This window comes from Saimiri boliviensis, chromosome 2 (genome assembly GCF_048565385.1).
Source record: "Saimiri boliviensis isolate mSaiBol1 chromosome 2, mSaiBol1.pri, whole genome shotgun sequence".
NCBI lineage: Eukaryota > Metazoa > Chordata > Mammalia > Primates > Cebidae > Saimiri > Saimiri boliviensis.
The window spans coordinates 163040122-163062081 of record NC_133450.1 but is presented as its reverse complement, the minus strand read 5'-3'; the positions used below and the strand labels follow the sequence as shown (position 1 = coordinate 163062081).

The window sequence follows — 21960 nt, the reverse complement described above, 5'->3', positions numbered from 1 at the left end:
AAAAAAATTACTACACTATAATTTTTCCTTATATCTAACCTGAATTATACAAGCTAATTGTGTGGGAGGCAAAGGAACAGTGTTCTCTTATCATAAATATAATAATACGATAGCAGCTAGCATTTATCGAATGACTAGTATGTGCCAGGAACTGAAATGAATTTACGTTATGTGTGTTAGATAATTTATTCCTTGCAACAATCATTTAAGTGAGATACTCTGATTCCAAATTTTGCAGAGGAACAAGTCTCATCAGCGTGAAAACTACAGAAGGAATAAACAGTGATACTAGAAGTGAAATTTGGCCTTTGACTCTATATTCTAAATCACTACAGTATAACAATTAAAAAAAAATCCAGACACTAAAAAAGACATATTTTTGTGTGATTTATTTAAATTTCAGATATTTGATAAGCCAATCTACAGTGTTATAAATCAGGTAATAAGGGCTCAAACTTAAATGGTGGCGGTAAGCCTATCTAACTGACAAGACCAGCTCAGTTATGGAGACCCCAACCCAGGCAGCGCTAAAGGAATTAAGAAACAGACACGAAGATAGAGTGCAAAAGTGGGATCAGAGTGGGATGTCAGGAGGCTGACAGCATTCTCTGGCTGAAAACTCTGAACAGACTCTGAGCCATGTATTTATTCTTTGTGAACAAGTGATTATTTTTAATAAGTGGGTGCTCAGTGTTTCTTCATAGAATAAAGATAGACTAAACAGGCAGATAGTGCCTGTTCACTACTAAAACAGAAATAAGCTAGAAAGCACTCTTTGCAAGTCAGCAATGGCAACAAGGTCGTATGTCCTATGTTTTGTGAACTGGGTTAACTAGTGCATGGCCGGTACTTACTGCTTCCTATTCTAGTAGTTTTCTGCCTGGGGATGGCTCTGTGTTCCCTGCCATCACCTCTCAGCAAACAACATATATTACACACACACATCAAGACCTTCTCCCAGCACTAATCCATCCAAAAACAGTATTTTATGAAATAAGTGCTATTACTATTCCCATTTACATATGAATAACTGAAGTTCAGAGAGGGTAGGTAATTCACTAATTTTCACAAGAGCACAGTGCTAATGGCAAACTCCTAATTCAGATCTAATCTGTTGAGCTCCAGAGCTACAGCATTATACTAGACAGGAATCAGAAAAAAATTCCTTTTCCATGGAAGACAGTGAAGAAAATATTAACAGGAGAAAGTATTTTTAATCATTAAAGAATTTTTAAATCAAGGCAAATAAATTGTGATCACAATCTGCCTAATGGTTATCAAATTAGCTTAAAACTTCTGCAATAGATGTAAGAAAGAATGAATGAAGGAACATGGGGACATATTGAAATAGGAAAGGTTGGGCATGGTGGCATCTGTAATCTTAGAACTTTGGGAGCCTGAGGCAGGTGGATCACGAGGCCAAGAGTTCAAGACCAGGCTGGCCAAGATGGTGAAACCCCATCTCTACTAAAAATTCAAAAATTACCTGGGTGTGGTGGCATGTGCCTTTAATGTCAGCTACTTGGGAGGCTGAGACAGGAGAATTGCTTGAGACCATAAGGTGGATATAGCAGTGAGCCAAGATCATACCACTCCTCTCCAGCCTGGGTAGCAGATCAAGACTCCATCTCAAAATAAAATAAAATGAAGAAAGAAAGAGTAAAGAGTTCATATTAGAGATTTTTTCAAGCTGACTGTTTCTTAACCTTACTCTTTCTTATCTCCCCTATAAAACTGCTCATTAATATTCTCCTTCCCCACAGACTCTTTCCTCAAGAATCCAACTCTGTCAATCTCTCTTATCCCAAAACACTCTTTCAGTCCTGCTTCCTGCTCTCAAAAACTTGCTTTAATCCCTTTGCTTTTGGGAATGATATGGAAAACTCAAGAATATATCAAATATATCAAAATTCTCCCTCTTAATAGTTTGGAATTGTGAAGAAAGAGACTGATCTACACTTGAAAAATGAGTAAAATTGTGAGTGTGCGATATCTTGACTTCAGTGAAAAGGTAGAAATTTGTAGAAAAGGTGGAGGTCTTTTCTTAATATTTCTTGAAGGCTCACATTTTTCAACTATGTAGCATTCTTCTGTATCTTACTTCCTCTACTGATTGCATTTATTTACTTTATGGAACGGAACCACGGCTTACTGTTTACTTCAAGTTCAATGTTCTAAACCTTCTAATTAAGAGTGAAAGACAAAGACAAAAGAGGGCAGATTTTGGAAGTTCCTAAGCCGAAATCAGAGCAGTGGCCTAAACAACGATTGGCCCTTATCTTCTTTTTAACAGCATTTTTCAGGGGATAATTTTTAATATGTTTCAAAAACATTTCTCTTCTTCGGTATATAAACATTCTCTTTAAAATCTGATTTTAGCTATTCAATTTTCTCAGTATATTTTATTCCTCTAAATAGAGTGCAAAGGTAAATTTTAACATTAGCCCTTCATATTCCAAACCAAAGTTATCCAAATAATACATTTTTTAATGTACAAGGAAAATAATAGCAAAATTTAATGGCAAACTTGCAGTATTTTTTTAGCACAGATTAGTAACGATGCAGAAAATATGCAAAGTGCTAGTGTTTACAATGTTTTAGCAAATTACAAATTATCTCAAGTAAGAGAAAAGTTAAAGGACAAACATCAGTACACATTCCAAAGGCTACATAAAAATGATTTCAGTGTTGGAAAAAAAAAATCTTAGATGGAAACAGTGATGATAATGGGGGAAAATGCATTTTGTTAAACTGTTTCCCCCAAGGTACAGGATAAAAATTCAATTTTGCACCAACCACAATAATGTCTTCTAGAAAGCATGCTTTATTCACAGTTTTATTTTGCTTTAAAAAGGAATAACAGAGCACAAGCCCAAACTATAACCTAGCTAAAACACAAGTCCCAAATTTACAATGTTATTAACTGAAACTGAAGCAGATTTACTGCTAATGTTATAAAGCATGCCGTGGAGCAGAACGTTTCCTGTGAAATCTGTTTCTAGTGATGTCTATCTACATATTTTTATTTAATTTAGGATTAAAGGGATTCTCAGGATTTTATTTATTTTCACCTTATTGCTTCTACTGGAATTAGATGAACATTGTTGCTTTGTCTACAACTTCTGTGGTGATTGGTAACCATTGAGGAGCCTGAGAATCCATCACCTTAATCAAGAAGCCATTACAATTTTCCATGTTCAGTTATAACTTGTAAAAATAGGATCAAATGAAGAGAACAATTTTAACCTGCAACTACATTGTAAATTTGTTTTATCTTCTTTTCCCAAAATGTATAACAGAGAAAATCAATATCATAATATTATTTATCCCTTCTGAAGAAATAGTCCATGAGTTTAGATTTTGAAAGGAAATCAGGAGGAAATGAAGGAGAGTGTTTCCTGTAAGAAATGCTTAGTGGCTGGAATAATAAAGGGCTGGTGGAAATTGACAGTTGCCACTGGGATGTTATCCTGAATCCAGAAATGATGGGGAAAGAAGCATGATTTTATGGAATCCTAAATCACAAAGCAATTGATTTTGTTCATTAGGGCACAAAGCACAGAACGTGGCATAAAGTGGGGACTTGGAAAAGGCTAAATTAAACCATCCCATCCAGCTCAGGACATTAATTTTGTTGCAATTTGTGTTCAGTTCCCACTGTTAATATTTGGACTTCTTGGGCTCTAGCCTAAACTCTCTGCTGTGCTACCTGTGTACTCTTCGATTCCCTTGTCTTCATCTATGATCTCTGCAATAATGATTCTCAGTGTTTATCTCTAGTCCTAGACTCTCCACTGAACTACAGGTTCCCACATCCAACTTCCGATTTGACACTTGTATTCACATACCTAAGATATGTCCCACCTAAAATGGCTAAAATGTGTGTTGGTTCTAATTACCACAGCTGATACAGATACAGTAAAACTATACTTCTCTTTTTCCAGCCTTGCCCATCTCAGTAAATACCACTAATATCCACTTAGTTGCTAAAATTTCAAACTAGCAATCATCCTTTATGCCTTTTTTTCACTCATTACATCCAATCCATTAGCAAGTCTTGTTTTATCTTCAAAATATATTCCAGATCTATCCAAACCTATCCAGTTTTATCCATCTCCAGCTATACTTCAGTCTAAATGACTACCAGTTCTTGCCTGGAAAGTTCCGAAACTGATCTTCCAGTTTTTGCTCCTTCCTTGGTTTTCAGTTTTCTACAGAGTAGCCAGAGGCATGTTTAAGACAAAATCATAATGTCACTCAACTTCTTAAAACCCTCCAATGACTTTGTATTGCCCTTGGAATATAAATCCAAATTTCTTGGCACTAGCCTACATGCAGTCCTTAATCTGGCCATCCAGCTCTCTAATTGTATGTTTTACCGACTCTGTTTGGCTTCAATTCTAGTCACATTGGTTTTTTCTGTTGCTTGAATGTAAGTACACACAAGGCCTTGTGTGCTAACTATCCCTTTACATAAATATTCTGTCTTCTTACCTTGCATGGCTGACTTGTTCTGTGTTGCTCAGGCCTGGTCATCCAATCTAAATATTCTTCCCCTGAGCTATATTACCAGTTTTATTTTCTCCATTTCACTAATTATCTGAGAGTATTTTATTCCTTTATTTTCTTAACTGTTCACGGTCTTTTCTCACCTCTCTATGCCACAATAATGGAAGTAGGAAACATGTTCACATGGTTACCACTATATCCCCAGTGCCTAGAATAGAATACAAAACAGAGTAGGCCCTAAAAATATTTGTTTCATGAACGTTTAACATTTTGTTTAATTAACAAAGAAAAAATTAATAAATTATCTCTTGCTCATTTAAACTCACTATATTTACTTACTGATTTGTTTGATATTACATCACTGTTGAATCACTGGATTTATCACATGGCTAAAATATGGTTTAGAATGTAAGAGAAAGGAAGAAATGAAATAGAGTCATTTTACAGAAGTATGGAGAGTAATTACATGGTGCTTTTAAAACCTGCTAAGTGCATCTTACTTGAGGTATGGTTAGCTTCCTGGTGAGAGAGAGAGAATGAAAGAAAATATTTATGTCACTATTTAGAAATGTATCACAACCTGTATGTGTGATATCACAATTCTTGAACATTATTCACACATTATACTTTTAATATTACTTCTACTCTTTTATTTATTTATTTTTTTGAGACAGAATCTCACTCTGTCACCCAGACTGTAGTACAGTGGCACAATCTCAGCTCACTGCAACGTCTGCCTCCTAGTGCAAGCAATTCTCCTGCCTCAGTCTGCCGAGTAGCTGAGATTACAGGCTTGAGCCACTATGCCTGACTAATTTTTTGTATAACTAGTAGAGATGGGAGTTTCACCATGTTGACCAGTGTGCTCTTAAACTCCTGACCTCAAGCGATCCGCTTGCCTTGGGCTCCCAAAGTGCTGGGGTTACAGGTGTGAGAAAGCACACTCAGCACCTCATTCTTTTTTTTCGTCCCCGTGAGACACATGTTGAACCATCTCACCCTAATTTTTACATCCCATATACCCTCTTATGACATTATTTTTCGTTGCTTCTCTTGGCAACATTATGGATAATTTCTCCAGCTCTGTTTGTCCATTAATTCTTCCTTTAGTTGTGTTTAATATATTGGTTTATTTACTTTATTTCGATTACTACATTTTTCTAAAAATTGGTACCCCTTGAAAACTGTCTTGTTCTTTTGATAACTGTCCTTTGTCTATTTGCTCTGACATCTTATGTTTTTAATAATTTAAAATATTCATTTCATAATCTATGTTTGGAATTGTATAATCTGAATATTTTGATGTTTCTAATCTTGATCTTGATCTCTGTACTGACTTTCACTCCAGATTTCCTCATGTGTTTTATAATTATGATTTTGAGCTGCTACTTAACAGGACTTTGTATTGACAAATCCTAAGCATCCTCTGTTGAGAACAGACCCTTCCAGAAAAATTTGGTAATTGAATTTATGAGGTAACAGCACAGGAATACTTTTTTATTTAATCTCCCTTTAGGATTTTTTTGTCCTTGTGGGTAGTATAAATTCAAACCTGAAACATTTGTGAGAGGTTTTTAGGAAAGACTTTTATCAATTCTCCTAGAGATCCCAAGGCTCTTCTTTAAGACTGACAAATGTCCCAGGGAACATCCAAATATCACTAACTTCATATTATCCATTTCCACTTTTTTCTTTGGTATTAGCCACTGAACATTTCTGTACTGTATTTTTTCAAGGATACATTATATTTGTCATATTTTATCCGGTATTTCAATTAAGATTGTTTACTGTTGGTTTACAATATCTGACGCTTATTTTTGGCAAAAATGAACCAACTTTCGTTTGTCTTTTTATGTTTACCCTGTAATAAACAGAAAGAACTCACAATGATGACTGTGTTAGCCCATTCTCACGCTGCTATAATGAATTGCCTGAGACTGGGTAATTTATAAATGAAAGAGGTTTTATTGCCTCACAGTTCTGCATGGCTGGAGAGGCCTTGGGAAACTTACAAGCATGGCGGACGGGGAAGCAAACACCTCCTCTTCACATGATGGCAGGAAGAAGCGCCGAGCAAAGAGGGAAAAGCGCCATATAAACCTATAAGATCTCGTGAGAACTCACTCACTGTAAGGAGAACAGTGTCATGGAGATAACCACCCATGATTCAATTGTCCCTCCGGATGCATGGGGATTTGGGGACCTGCGATTCAAGATGAGATTCGGGTGGGTATACAGCCAAACCATATCAATGACAGGAGAAAGAATTATTTGTATTTTAGGGAGAAAAAAAGAAAAGAAAAACTAACATTTGGCCTTCCTATTTTATGGAAAAAGGCTGGTCTATATTTTTTGCTCAGGGGCTGTTTTAAGACTATATGCAGTAAGGTCAATCATGCCAGTTACCCATCAAACCCAGTTCCTTGCCCTGTTACTGTTCACCTTCTGCCACTTCAGTCCAAGTTCTGGACTTACTCCTGAATGATACGAGAAATAAGGACTGGAGTTGTGGTATCAGGAAAAGGAATGCCAAAGGAAAGAGTTATCTGATATAATTTAAAAAGGGGGATTTCTCTGACTACTTGTGTATCTATATCTGTATGTGTGTGTGTGTGTGTGTGTGTGTGTGTAATAGAAAGAAAGAGACAGAAATGATATGTATTATATTTGCAGGTATGTGTTTCAGTGATATTATTGAAACTCATAAGAATTTCATTTCAATTTCAAAAATAATTTTATGTGCCTAGAATGAGTACCTATTTGCATTTATTTTTATAATTATTTCTATAATTGATTCTACAAGTCAATACAGAAATAGCTGGCTTGTTCCTACTACCTGCTTAGTACAGATATACAGAGAAGGTAATAATACATATTTAATTTTTTCTTCACTTTATTTTCCTACAGATCATATGATCACAATATTGGGACAATATCCAACTTAGCATTCTGTTCCTGCATTTAAATACCAGGATTCTTTTATAGAAAATAGACACCCTTTATAAGAATTAAATGGTCAAATATGGAGAAGTGGATGGCTAATTCTAAACATTATTTGAATAAATTTGCATCTGAAAGGTTCTCAGGAAATTTCTTTTAGGAGTAACTTTCTGTAGGTACATATGCTATCCATAAATCACTTGTTTTGGTTTAACTCCATTTCCTCACTCTTACTGGCATCTGGAGAGTCAAAGCAAATGCTCCAAAATTGTTTACAGTATCTTCCTTCTTCTCTGAATCAATAGTTATACACTTAGTAATGGTCTGTTTTAACTAGGAAGATTTCTATATTTTCCAAATGCTGCTCTTAGGACCTAATCAAAATTCTGTGGGGGGATAGGGAGGCATGGTGGAAATGAATGGAAAATATATTTGAACAGAAAAAAATTTTGGTTTGATAAAGGAAGTGAATTAGATCCACAGTTAACAATTATAGATCATTGAAAATATTTTGTAGTATTAGAAGGACATATTTTATTGGTCCTTTTATTTGGTGTTTTCAATCATGTGAAAGAAAATCTCCTTTTAAATATCCCCAGAACAGATACTGGGGACATTTAAATATTCCCTGCTTTAAATTTCTCTCCAGGGAGAGTTTCTTAGTTAAATTTTTGTTACTGTTGGAGTAAAATGGAATGCTGCCATTGAGTAATTATTTGCAGGAACCTATAGATCTCTGCAGTTCCTTACCCAACCGGGATACCTCTGGCAAAGAAGTGCAAGGCAGCAATAAATCAAGGGGTACTTACAACTCATATTTTTCTATTTATTCATCTACTAGTGCCAGTCCAAAAAAAAACAATAGTTAAAGTTAGGTCCACAATCTACTTTTTTAAGAAAGTCAAAATAATATAGATGATATGTATTAGTAATTATAACAAAATTCAATTCACTTTTATTAATATTTTTCAGGTACTTCCATGATTATTTAGAACCTGGATTAGTCTGTTCTCATTCTGATAATAAAGGACATACCCAAGACTGGGTAGTTTAGAAAGGAAAGATGTTTCATTGATTCACAGTTCCACATGACTGGGACAGCCTCACAGTTATGGCAGAAGGTGAATGAGGAGCAAAGTCATGTCTTATATGGCAGCAAGCAAGAGAGCATATGCAGGGGAACTCCCCTTTATGAAACTATCAGATCTCATGAGACTTACTCACTATCATGAGAACAGCATAGGAAAGACCCACCCCCATGATTCAATTACCTCTCACCGGGTTTCTCCCATGATATGTGGGAATTATGGGAGCTACAATTTAAGATTAGATTGGGGTAGGGACACAGAAACCCATATTAAGACACTTGAAAACTTGGACTTTTGGAAGGGAAAGTATCCACTAATAACCTAGATGTAAACTCAGACTACCAACACATTTTAAATTACTGAGTATTTTTCTACTCTAGTGGTGTCTTTAAATCACAATTACTTTGGAAAAAAATTTTATGTGTTAGGTCATGTTCCTCCTATGATTAGAACTAGAGGGGACTGGAATGAAGAGCACAAAATCCAAGAAACTGAATGTTTAAATATCACATTCTATGCTTAGGTACAAAGAACCTCATAAAGTCCTCCCTCTTAAAAAATTAAGAAACCAGTGCTTTTATTTTAAATACTTACATTAAAGTCTTTACATCTGTTATTTAAAATTTTATGATTCAATAATACTTTATCTTGATATGTAATATATTGCATGTAACAGTAAAAAGAAATCTTAATGAAATAGAATAGTGGATTTATAATTATTTTAGGCAAACAACACAAAAAACTCTAATGTGAGTAACTGCACAGAATTGTTTGACAACTTTTTGAAGTCTGAAGTGATAGTGGGCCCAGAAGAATAGTAAAGTATGAGATTTTTTGGTTATGTAATACACCTGTATGCTTCATATAGACAGAATCTGATCTGGCATAGTTGGCTAAGAGTATAAAATTATCAAAAATGCAATGCTTTTATTTCATTTTCCATAAGAAGACAAGTTCTCTATTCTAAGATTATGCTAGTAACTTCCATCTTGCTTATGGGGTGACCATGTTCATAGTTTAAAGCAAATCTGTCACTGTTCCTCAAAACACTAACTTATCATCTTTCCATACAAAATTTAACCCTGCAGGGGAAAAACATGTTTTTTTAAAAAATCTAAAAACTATAAAAAGAAAATGTATTCCTATATGGTAGAAAAAGTCTTAAAGAAATTTTCTAAAATTTATCAATAAAGAATAATCTCTTCACCCTCAATTGTTTATTTTTTGTGTAACTAAAAAGTTTTATTCACAAGGCATATTACTATGTCTTTAACAGTCAAGTTTTATTAGCAGAGACTGCAATGCAAAATGCACTTTTCACTTAAAGAATGATTGATGAAATATGGAAAATGTGCACGATAAGCTATCTGTTACACTAAATGAATTGTTTCCTTTAGCTCAACTAGCATTTTCTGCACATCTCCTTCAGAGACATAGCAGGAAGTCTTCTGGGTAGGGAACAATGAACAGGGTTAAGGCATAAACACCAATATGAGATAAACACACAAAATAGAATATGATAAGTACTGTTAAAAAGATTTAAAATATGTTGGGAATATCTAAAAAGAATAATTTCTTCTCGAGGTGTCAAGACAAGTTGTATTGAAGAGATGTTAGCTGGCCATAAGGAATGGATAGAAAAAAATATTGAGGCAGGACAAATGGAATAAACTGAAGTATGGCAGGAAAGAAGGAAGAAAGGAAATGTGGAAGGAAGGGAGGGAAGGGAAAGTGGGCTTACAATTTGAGACTAGGGTACAAGGGAAAATAGTGGGAGATAAGTTTGAAAGGTAGCATGAGTATATGCTTTGGAGAATTGTGAAAAAGAATCATTAAAAGTTAGAATAGAAGCAACCTCCTAAAGCTCCTGAATGCTGTGCTAAATACTTTAACTTGTTTTGGTCAGGCAACAGAGAGAATTTTTGAGCTAAGGAAGTGCCATATAAGTATATGGCATATAAGTATATGGCAATGTCAGAGCTGTGTATGAGGACAAGCATTTCAAGATTGTGTTTGTGCCAGGACCAAGACCGTATTAAAGAGATGACTCGTATTTCTGCCTTTTAAACATGTATATCAGAAGAAAATATTGGTGCAATACATATATATGCCAGGTATGCCTGTAAAAAAAAATTTTTTTAAACCTAATAATCTGTTTTAGCCCCAAAATGGTGAAATAAATGATGGAGACCAGCCAATGTATCTTCATTGCTTACTTAATTTTGCTTCTGTAGATATGTTCATAACGTTTGAAGACAATTTGAAAGGTTTTGTTTTTATGATCACACTATCAAAATACATTTTTGTTATTTCAGATGATGGTGCCTGTCCATTAACTGAACAACTGTGGTAAGTTTATTTGGCTCATCTCATAACTGTGTGGAATGCTTTTCTTTTTGATATTCCAAAGGATTTATTTTACCTATAAAACCTTTTGTTAAAATTCCTTGAATGAGTTTCCTTCTGGCAATCCATTAGGAATTTTAGGATGTTTTGTTTCTTCTTTTCAATTAAAACGAAGACTTCAGTTTTCAGCCAGATTTTGTCAACAGAGATGTTTATTTTCACGGATGCTTCACTTACTCAAACTTTAACAATCTCTCAATGTACTGGGAAAGTAATATCCAGTTGTTAGTTACTCTTTTAGTAGTTAGAAGAAATACTTTATGGTTTTTATAGTGATAGCAGAATACTCAGTGTTTCGTGACAAAAAGAAAATTATTTTTTTTTTGTTTTCTCTGTTATCGTTACAACAAGAGAAAGAAAAAAAAAGAATTTATATTCCTTAACTTACGTAATTGCCTTATATTGCTATGATTATTCATTGTAAACTAAGATTAGTGAGTATAACTTGGATCAATATAGTTCATCTTTGGAGAAGTTGCTACCCATTTGTGCCTCTCTTGGTAGAATAAACACAATGTATTTGTGCGCTTTCACGGTACCGGTAAACTGATATTTTCAAGGATTCTCTGCACATTGCCAGACTTAGAAAAAAAGAAAACTCTACATCAAATTGTTACTCATTTTACTTCTTGAAAGTTGACCAGTTTAGAATAGATTCAGAGAAAGTATTGTGTTTTTTGTTCTTATTCAGTTGCAATAAGGAGAATGTTATGAAAGAGTGTCTTTGTATAGCATCCTCCCCCTTCCCTCAGACTAGACTGCTTGGTAAAATGAGAGATGGCCAGAGTGGGAGCTGGTTGGCAGGAGGATAACAAGTTTGAAGGTGTAAAAAAAATTTACATAGGTTTTGGATGAGAAAGAATAGAGCAACTGTATGAGATGGTGTATATGGTATGACTTAAGAACAAGCAAATGTTGGAGAAAAAATTAAATGCCTTATCATATATTACACTGGTGCTTCTCAAACTTTGATTTGTCTATGGGTAATACGGGCTATCTTGTTAAAATGCAGATACTGATTTAGATTCTGAGCTGAAGTAGGGCCCAAGAATCTTCATTCTTGATTTCTGTAAGCTCCCAGGTAATGCAGAGCTGCTGATTTAAAGACAACACTGTAAATAGTAAGGTAGTATATAAATAAATCTCTCCCTTTGACTCCTCTCCAAGGGACTTCAATCAAGACATTAATTTTCAAATGTTTGATTTGGATTTGACTTTTAGTACTCTTGATGCACTGTTCAAAGATTATTTTAGGATTACGGCAAAAATGCTGTTTTAGTTCAGCCACATAAAAAAGAACTGGGTCTTGAAGAGCTTCTATGTCTGTTTTCCCTGTTATTACCTGATTATTCCAGGGTAAACTGTAAGGGATCAAAGAAAGTCAATCTCTTTCAGCCAAGTAATTTTTGAGTGAACAAAGCACAAGATTTTACAAAAATATAAATATATTATTCTAATATTGGAATCTACTCAAAGGCAATCATATCATCACCTTGTAATAGTCTAATTACAAAAAGCAACAACAATGGTTGTGGGGTAGATAGTACTAACCATAATACAGGTAGACATTATCATCATTATTATGCTTGAAAGTACTTGAGTTTTGCTTGAAAATGTGATAAAATTCTTTTGGTTTTGTGTCACATTCCTACTGACATTATGAATACTTTCTAGTCTAACTGTTCAGCTTGTTCAGATCTCAAGATAACTTAGAAAAGACTATAGATGCCAAAGTTGGTAGGGTTTGTTAGTAACGATGAATAATGGGACCAAGAGGCCTAGTCTACTGCTGCAAAGAAATCTGAAGAATTTTCTGAAACCCTGAAAGTCTTGTAGGTGATGGAGAAGGCCATGGACGTAGAAGTTTCAAAATCAATCAGAGTTTTTTTGCTAAAAAGTCTCATTTCTTAAACCAGATAGCATATCAGAATCACCTGTGAAGTCAAAAAGGATATTTAGACCTGGGTACCATGCAAACCAATTAACTCAGAGTTTCTCAAGGTACATGAAGCCTAACATCTAAACTCTGATGCTTCAGCTCCCTGGTAATTATATCTGGAAATGAAGTTGAGAACCATTCCCTTATATTAGTGCCTGAAATTCTACATTTTCAACAAGTTCTTAAGTGAAGTTTGTGTTGCTGCTTTTGGACCACGCTTTGAGTAGCAAGGACCTACTAGACTCCATGCTTTCGTTTTGATGATCCTGGGAGAGTCAGCATCACCTGGGAGTAGTCTTCTTCTCTCTAAGGATGAGAAGAAGAAACGTAAAAAGATGTTTGTGTTGCTGCTTTGTGGACCACACTTTGAGTAGCAAGGACCCACTAGACTCCATATTTTTTCTTTTAATGTTCCTGGGAGGGTTAGCATCACCTGGGAGTAGTCATATTCTCCCTAAGGATGAGGGGAGGAAGAGGAAAGTTAGAAAAGAGAGAGAAGACATCCAACTGGCACATGGTATAGACATGGTAGAATGCACAGCTCCCCACAGGATTGAATTTATAGGTCAATGGAAAAAACCCTGTACCAAAATATCTCCTCTAATTAAATCATATGGTACCTGAACATGCATTATTAAAATTCATTTGATTTCACTGCATTCCAAAGCTGACTATGCAAACATGATCTTTTGGTGCAACTGTTACAAATATAGAGCATGGAAGGAGGAGGAGTAGGGTGGGCAGGGATCTGAATTATAATAATCATCCCAGATGGTTCTAATAAAAAAATGGAGCTTGGAAGCCATTGTTTTAAACCACACAACACCATCTTTCTTGACTTTCTTTCAATATGCATACATATTCCCATTCTTTAAACCAATAATTTATATATACTATTCTATGCATCAATAGAGCTCAATATAACAAGATAATAATAACTAAGAGCTATATGGTGATGACTATTTGCCAGTCACTGTTCAGAGTTTCATATTTATAAGGACTATCCTAAATAATACGTGCTATTATTATCGTCTTTACATATAAGAAAACTGGAGCACAAAAATGTTAGATTGCTAAAATTTACATAACTGGTAAGTGTTAGAACTGGAATTCAAACCCAGATACTCTGGCTCTACAATACATTGGAAGTTCTGTAAACTTCCAATCAGTTGTGAATTGATCCATGTATTCAACAAACACTTCTGAAGGATCTTTTACATACTAGGCAATTCTGAAAATACTAGGAATAGAGCACTAAAGGGAATAACAATAAAATCTCCTCCCCTATGGAGATGTCCTTCTAATGGGAGATGCAAGCTCTTATTTTTAGAACAGCCAGAATTTTTCAAAAGACCTCAGCATTCATGACATGAAGACATAAACAAATATAGTCATTCTGTTTGCTTTCTGAATGATCTTGTCAAATCTCTTTACCTGTTTAGTAATCCGATTAAAAGATGTAAAGGGACATGTAAATAATTTATTTTTATTACTTTACATCGTCTTTTAGTGTAAGTTTTATGTGTATGTATGGTTTAAAAATGTCTTAATGAAAAGAATTGATTTTCCCATGGCAGTAGACACCAAGGACATCATGAAAGCACTAGCTATCAGGAAGGTGTTGGTGGCAATGTCGTGGTGTTCATGTTGGCATGGGTGCTCGTAGTTATGATATTTGTGATAATGGTGATGATGACTGAAATGATGAAATTGATGGTGATTGCTACCACTTATTAAGCACTTACTATGGCTCAGGTCTTGTGCTAAATTATTTATGTTGAGTATTCAATCCATTCCACTGCCTTGTGGAAATAATAATATAATTTAGAGCTCAAGAATCTGAGGATTAGGAAGCTTAATCAACTCACCCAAGTCACATAGCTCAGCAAATAATGGAGGCTGAATTTAACCCCAAATATATTAATTATCTATTGCTATGGAAGAAAGCACTCTAAATCTCAGTGGCGTAAAATATCAATTTGTTATTCCTCATGATGCTGAGAGTAGACTGACTGCAGTTATTCTGCTCCACTCAGTGTCAGTAGGGATCCCTCATGCAGCTATATTCAGCTAAGAGATTAACTAGGGGTCTTAATTCCCTTCCATGTAGTCCCTCTTTCTATATAGTAAGTTGTCTTGCGATGACTGTCCACATGTCCTGTCTCTATAGCAGAATAGCCTGGGTTTTCACATAGCATGCAGTTCAGCTCCAAGGGGTTTTGCAAAGGACAATCCCCATTGCAAGTGCCTCTCCTGGTATCAAGCTTGCTAAAGTCCCATTGGTCAAAATAAGTTGCATGAACAAGCCCAGAATTAAGTAGGAAGATGACAAGTGTAAGCATACCTGAAGGCATGGTCAGGTCTATCCCACCAAATATTGCTGCAGGACTCTCTCCTCAGTTGAGCTAAAACCGGATTCTAGTCACATGGCCAGGAAAGATTAGGCTCGTGGACAAAGAGAAGGCTAAGAAAAACAGGATTTATTGGGCAAAAAAGAAAAAGAGAAAATTTTTCAGCAGAGCAGGAGGGAAGCCGATTAACCGGCTCCCGCCCCGTCACACAGGAACTTCAGGGACCAGGCTCTTCCCCTCTGCAAACAACAGGAACTTCCATGGCTCACCCCATTCTCCCAGGGCACAGGCCGGTCAGAGGTTCTCCAGGGAGCCCTTTTTACTTGACTATCTCAAAGTGGTTGACTCTAATTACTGTAATATAGTTTCATTACTGTAGCATATTCCCTCCCTGAGGAGGCTGAAAGTAAACACTGGAAGAAAGCAGACTACAAAGGATTGTTGAAGAGACATCCTAGACAGATGTGACCTGGGCTTATTCCAACAACAGGGGGTCACCTATGTAGCCAAGAAGAAATGCATTCTAGAAAATTCAGTGTTATATAAATGACAAGGTTCAGTGTTCAAGAATTCAGAGACTTTGAAAGGATCTCTTTATAGCCTGGTTATCAAATTAGCCTAGAGTCATGGCAAAGGTGGCAAAACTGAACATTTACAAACTAGAAGTCTACTGTTGGCCTAATGTAGGATCCCATTCTCAGAAGTGCACATCTCCATGCAGCTGGACAACAGGAGGGACCGTGGTGATTTTGTGTCTACTGATACTAGACAATTTTATCTTAGTTGAATCCTCAAGACCAAACCCAAAGCATGCAGAAAAGATCTTGATTTGAAAGATACAAAAGCTAAGACTTCTGCTGTTACCAAAGACTTGTCTGCAATGTACCGAAATCTCATTTGGAGGTTGTGAATAACTTTGTATTTTAAGCAGGTTTATGTCCCAATGGGCCTGTCAGAATGACTTAACTAGAAAACAACCCACAGAGCTTTATCACTGCATTTATCAACACACCCCAATTATTGTACGTAGCACACTGCTCTTGCTGAGGGCCAAGGGGAGTCTCAGTTGTCCAGCAAGACCATAATGAAATAACGAGTTTTGCCTCGCTCCTTTCTTGGCTATTTCTTTTTTCAGGAACTCCACAGAGAATATTTGTCTCCAGGACTATAAATTTGGTACTTTTCACCAGCTCTGAATTTTTTCTGTTGCTTAAGAGTAGTAAGGATCAACAACTTACTCTCACCATTTAGGGACTAACAGTGTGGAAAATTGAGTGAACTCAGTATGATTGCCACTCAAGGGTTCTCTGTGTGAACCAGAGTCTTCTTTAAATTTTGAAATAAATTCCACATAAGAAGGCAGAAAGGAACAAACTGTGTGTGGAAGAAAATGTTTTTGATTTTTCTTAACACAGAATGGAAATAGAGTGGCAATCCCTTCTATTAGGACTAGAAGCAGGGATCACTTCCCATATTCTTCTAGGGAGTTTGGTTTTACTGCTTAATAAAAAACTGAAAATATATTACTATAAATGGAAGAGAAATAATACCCTGATTTATCAAGTAGAGATTTCTAAGTTGCACCAACAAAATAATTGGGTGCATATACAAATGAGGACTCACATGTACAGAATTCACATTTTGTGTATGCAAAGCAGATAATTGTACAATCAAAGAAGTGCCTTGATTAAAATCATTGTATATGTAAATTCTTCATTTGCTAGAGCAGTCATATTTTGGCATATGCATACATAATTAGTGATTTCTAATTTAAGGTAATTTCATGGTAGAAATAGTCTTACCTAATGGTGCTCGTGTTTTACCCATTAGTCAAATCAAATCTTATATTTTTTTATTTTTTTATTTCAATAATCACATTGTCATTTAAAACATGAAATGTCTCTTTCTTTATCAATATCATTGAAAAATTAGAGTAATTTATAGCCTCTTGTTGGAAAACTGGCTACACAAATTATTCCTTGGAAAATATTATTAATATGTCAAACACTGATTTACTTTCAATTTGAGGGCTTGTTCTAAATGATAAAGCAGTACATGTGTAGTATATATAGAATATCCCTGATCATAAACCTTCCATTCATTTCCCATTTTGTTCACATATGACATTAATGAAAGTTAAATAGATTTAAAAGTCAATTAGTACAGTTAATATAGACTCTTATCCTTAGAGCAACGCTCCACTTAATAATACATCTTACAATAAAAACGATCTTGTTATCAAGATATCTTGAAAAACACTATCATGTAATCAACACTGTCTTCTCAGAAATCCAATCTTGTTATCAGTGACAACAAGCGCTTGCATATGATTACTATGTGCCAGGAGACCACTCCTCACAAGGAGTGTGGAAGATGAACGTTCCGTATTCCAGTGTGGAAGATGAATGTACCATATTCCACAGATGAGGAAACTGAAACACAGGTTACTTACATGTTAATAAATCTTTCAAAGCAAGCAACTGCTTGACAAAATGAGGAAATTCAGAACATAGTAAGAATGTGCCTGCTGTCCTCTTTAAAAGCAACAGTAAGTTGGCTTCAGTTGCTTCTGTAGAGCATGTGTGACTGTATGAAAAGTTGTAATGAGATCTACTTGTCCAAGAATCACCTCCTCGTTCTCTTATTTTACTTGTCCTAAGGCAATAATAATGATAATATATTTTTAAAATTTTTAAATATTTTCTTCTTTTCTCTTACTCTCTTTTATTGTTTCTTGAAATACTCTGGGACATTAGAAAGCTGTTGAGAGAGCCTGGAGAACCCCAAGACAGAATCTACCATTGACTGATACAGTGGACAAGTTTTTCATGGAGCCCAGGAATTTGTTTTCCCATTTCTCTTAATAACTATATTATAAAAGTAAACATCTAAGTACTTTTGTATTCCAGTTCACATAATCTTTGCTCAGAAGTCTCCAAGGTCTTCTTAATCATACTTAGAATAAAAGCCAGAGTCGTTACATTGGCCTTCAAAGTTGCCCAAAATCTAGCCTGCTGTCTGCCATGCTCTCCCACCTCCATCTTCCTCTTTCACTTGCTTAAGCTAATCTGGCTTCCCCGCTGTCCCAGGAATCCCCAGCAGTCTCAGGCCTGAGGACTTTTGCCTCTGCTCTCTGTACCTGGAGTGCTTTCTCACATAACAGCATGTGACTTCTCCTAGCAACCTTGAAGTCTCTGCTGAAATGTCACCCTACCACAATGCTTTTCTCCCACCTCTATCTCTTCTTATCCCACTTAATACTCTTAATCTACTTTCCATTGCCTCCAGAGCTCTTACCTACCTTGTCTTTTATAAATCTATTTATTTGTCCAGCCTTTAATACTAGAATCTATAGAAAATTTAGAAGCTATAAGAAAGGAATGACTTTGTTTAGAGTATTTGCTGTATCTCTAGCCTCTGGCACAGAGTACATGCTCAGTAACTACTTGTTGCACAAATGGACAGTCAAATGATGGAAACAAACAAGTAAATGAATATTCTAGGACTCTATTCAAGGATTCCCTACTTAGTTGTTGCTAGAATGACTGCCTGTTAGGTACAGTACCAAACAGTTTTCTTTACAGGACAACACACATGAATATATATTTAAGGCTTGTCAATGGTTGATGCATATCATTTTATATGAGGCCAGTAAAAAAGGTGAAACTTAAAGTTATTGCAATTAAAGATAAATCACTGGAAAATATGATTAGGGTTTTACTATTTTAGAATATAATAAAAGCAGTAGCTAAGCACTATGCTGCTAACTATGTATTATCCCTATTTTATATGTCTTACATATATTATCAAATTTAATCCTCACCACTACCTTATAATGGAGGCACTATTATTACCTCCATTTAATAAGTGAGAAAAATGAGGCACAGAAAAAGTTTAGTTACTTGCCCAAAGTCAGAGACAAACCCAAAGACTCCTATTACAAATGGAAATATATGCATCTATATTTCTCCCACACTGATTTATTGTTCAGTACCAAGTCTCCCTGACGATCCTGATTAAAATACCCACTTTGGAAGATTGTTTTTCAGAAGTGGCAATATTATTGCATCCCCTTATACTCATTATCTCAGAAAGCTTGTTTTTTGTTGTTGTTGTTGTTGTTTATTTTTTCTGAGTGTTTGAGAAATTATCTTGGAGAAATTAACAAAATGCATCAGTATACACATGGTACATACTTTCCTTAGACTAATACCTATAATTACAGAAATAAAAGATTTTCATTTAAATTTTTTTCAATGGTAGTTTTAGCCTTATGTATATAAAACTTTCCTGTTATAGTGTTTTTTAATCATGTTTCATCATAAACTTGTATATGAGAACAAGCGTGGGATTGAATGAAGCCTCGGAATCATTTACCATTGCTTTCTCTTTAGTATCTGGTTGATGCTTAAGACTAAGGTAACCATAATCTTAGTTTACTTGGACAGTCCTAGTTCATATCTCTTCTCCCAATGCAATTATTAACATGCTATACATGTAGATATATTGATACAGGAGTTCTGGGAAGGGAAGAGTGTGGAGCCTTTAAATGATGTGGAATTGGGGAGGGAAGTGCTGGGTAGAGGAGGACGTGGTCCCTGGCTAGGGCTTCATCCCCACAGACATAGATGAGGACAGGCACTGTCCTCATTCACACCCAAATGTTGCATTTTCCAAGACCATCCTGGCCTGCCACAACCCCTATCCTGGGCCTATAAAAACCCAAGACCCTAGCAAGATAGGGACAGAAGCTGCTGGATGGTGAGAGGAACATGTCAGTGGAAGAGGACACAAGTGGCTGGTCATGGGGAAAACCAGTCTCCTTTGTGGCTCCCCCATCTGCTGAGAGCTACTTCTACTCAATAAAACCTGGCACTCATTTCCCAACCCCACATGTGATCTGATTCTTCTGGTACACCAGGGCAAGAAACCCCAGGATAGAGGAATCCCTCTTTCCTTGTGATAAGGAAAAGGGTCTAATTGAGCTGGTTAACACAAGCAGCCTATAGACGGCAAACGGAAAGTGCACCCTGTAACATATGCTCACTGGGGCTTCAGCTGTAAACACTCACCCCTAGACACTGCCATGGGTGGGAACCCCACAACCTACCTGTCTGTAAGCTCCCCTAGAGGTTTGAGCAGCAGAGCACCGGAGAAGTGAGCCACTTCACCATCGCATGCCCTGGGAGGGGAACAAGGGAACCGCTCCCATTTCAATATGATTGAAAAAAAAGCCTGTACTTTCACTTTCAAAAGTGCCTCTGAAGTATCCACAGTAGACTATAAATTTTCTGTTCGCTTATTTAAAGCAGATATGTGCTATATGTTGATCGTGTTAAAAAAGTAGAGGAGGAAATTTTTTCAACCAAGAATCCAATATCCAGTGAAACCACCCTACAAAAATCAGGTTGAAATAAAAACATTTTTTCCTTTGAAAAACAGAAGTCCATACCCTAGATATAAAAGGAGAAAAGATTAAATGTCCTCAATTACTTTATTGTAATTTCAAAAGGAATCATTTAATTAAAATCTAAAGAAAAAAATAACATTCACCAAAATGAGACACAGTATACCTCAACTATGCTTCTACTTGCTTAATACAAATTCCCTCAACAAATCTGAAAACCCAACTTGTATTATTAAAATAATATTTGGCAGAAAGGATAAAACGTTTACTTTATTTCTGTAGGTCTTTATTAGAGTTTTCGTAAATACACACTGAAAACATTAGAGAAGCCAGAGCTGAAATACTGTGTTCCATTTGCTTTTCCACAAAATGTATTCCAAAGTAAGCCTTTGTAAATGCAGGTCTTTCGCCATTCTGGAAAGAACCAATTCTCAATCAACCTTAGCACCTGCACTCGCATCAAAGTCCCCCTAAGCATTAAATAAGCACACTGCCAGACTGTGTTATTTATTTCTCATCTGAGCTGTTAGGACACAAATTCTGGGAAGTCTCAGTCTGTAGATGAAGGGTTGTTTTCTTTCTCCCTCTAGATAAAGAAAAATGCCTTTGTGTTGGGGCTGAGGAGCCTGAGACGGACCTTCAGTTCCCTTTTATTTCACAAAATACCAGAGTACTTCCAACTCTCCGTGAAGCCTCAGACCTGTGACCTATAACCTACTCCTTGCCTTTCTTTTCTTTTCTTTCCATCCAGAGGGTTAATTTAAAAATAAACACAGAAGTATTAATCATAATATATGTGTGAATTTTTGTACACATGAAAGCTTTAGTTTTTAGAAAATTAGCAGACATTTTAGTTTTTCCTCATATTTTGCTACTTAAAACGCATTTTGCTACAACTCTCTCAATCTCCTTCTCCACAAAGTCATACAATAAGCACTGTTGTAAAATACGTATTAGCCTTTGAAATGATTAACTGCTTTCTTGGATGAATCAGGCATCACCAAGAGTCTCACCACTGCTCTGTTGATGCCTTCGGAAAGGCTAATGCAACCGCCATCATTTTCCTGGGATCTAACCTCACTCTTCATTCTCTTATTTGCTGGGATCTTCTCTACTAAAATATGTTACTTGACATGTCAGAGTCATTTGAAGATGTTTTCTCAGTGCCATACTTTATTTGTTCAATGTGAGGGATTTTAGCAGGTCAGCAACCCTAGGTGATGAATCCCCATGTAGTTCATGTGGCTGTACGTGCCTGCCAGGGGCTCACATACTTCATACCAGTCAGATGTACCAGATTAAGTCACATATACAGGATAT

The 21960-nt window shown here is 35.9% G+C and overlaps 1 protein-coding gene across 38 annotated transcripts in view; it reads left to right on the top strand.

The window, feature by feature from the left end:
* Positions 1 to 21960, top strand: part of PTPRD (protein tyrosine phosphatase receptor type D) — a 2307989-nt gene that overhangs the window by 1206914 nt on the left and 1079115 nt on the right. For all 38 annotated transcript variants that reach the window (XM_074394799.1, XM_074394802.1, XM_074394800.1 and 35 more), the window contains one exon: positions 10853 to 10886. The gene's annotated coding sequence lies outside the window, so the exon portion shown is untranslated. The remainder of the gene's footprint in view (positions 1 to 10852; positions 10887 to 21960) is intronic.